This window comes from Formica exsecta, unplaced genomic scaffold (assembly GCF_003651465.1).
Source record: "Formica exsecta isolate Colony F162 unplaced genomic scaffold, ASM365146v1 scaffold484, whole genome shotgun sequence".
In the NCBI taxonomy this organism is placed as follows: domain Eukaryota; kingdom Metazoa; phylum Arthropoda; class Insecta; order Hymenoptera; family Formicidae; genus Formica; species Formica exsecta.
This window is the reverse complement of record NW_021852075.1, coordinates 46,240-46,892: the sequence shown is the minus strand read 5'-3', so window position 1 is coordinate 46,892 and position 653 is coordinate 46,240. Positions and strand designations below refer to the sequence as shown.

Here is a 653-nt window from a genome sequence, read left to right as displayed (position 1 = left end):
AGAAATAACTTAAATTATAGAGAAAAAATTTAATTTGTTTAAACTTGTTTCACAAAATATATACAAATAAAATTTAAAACATTTTTATTTTAACAAGTTGATAACTATTCTGAACAATAATAAGTAAATCTGTAAAACAATAATTTATATTAATGCATTTTTTTAGTTTCTATATATACATAAGTATCCATAAAATAGAAGAATTGTAGAAATGTTTTGTGTTGTGCTGAATATTTTATTTTAGTTTTCAATTTTGTTAAAATATTCATCATTCATAGATATACAGTGAAATCTCGAATTGGCGCACATCTTTTCCATATATGCTTGACTGCTCCCGAGTAGTGTGAGTGAGAGTAACGATCCAATCGCGCAGCAACGCATAGATCTGTGGGCGCAATGTCCCAATGTCTTCTCCCAGTGGTGTACTTGAAAGGGCATATTCATGCAAATCTCATACGGCCCTGAATTTGACGGAATTTAGGAGTAATCTTGTTATAGCATGCCAAAAGTACAGTGCGTTATTTCGAAAGGTTTCACTGTATAGGGAAATTTCATGATGTTATCAATTCTTGATTTTGCAAGCAAAAATCAGCATTAGAACGTATTTTCTTAAATATATGCTGCAATAATAATATATATTTAATATATGTATA

At 28.8% G+C, this 653-nt stretch overlaps 1 protein-coding gene across 4 annotated transcripts in view; it reads right to left on the bottom strand.

The window, feature by feature from the left end:
* Window positions 1–214: 214 nt before the first annotated feature.
* Window positions 215–653, bottom strand: part of LOC115241421 (UPF0518 protein AAEL005291-like) — a 23,933-nt gene continuing 23,494 nt past the window's right edge. For all 4 annotated transcript variants that reach the window (XM_029817172.1, XM_029817173.1, XM_029817174.1 and 1 more), the window contains one exon: window positions 215–536. The gene's annotated coding sequence lies outside the window, so the exon portion shown is untranslated. The remainder of the gene's footprint in view (window positions 537–653) is intronic.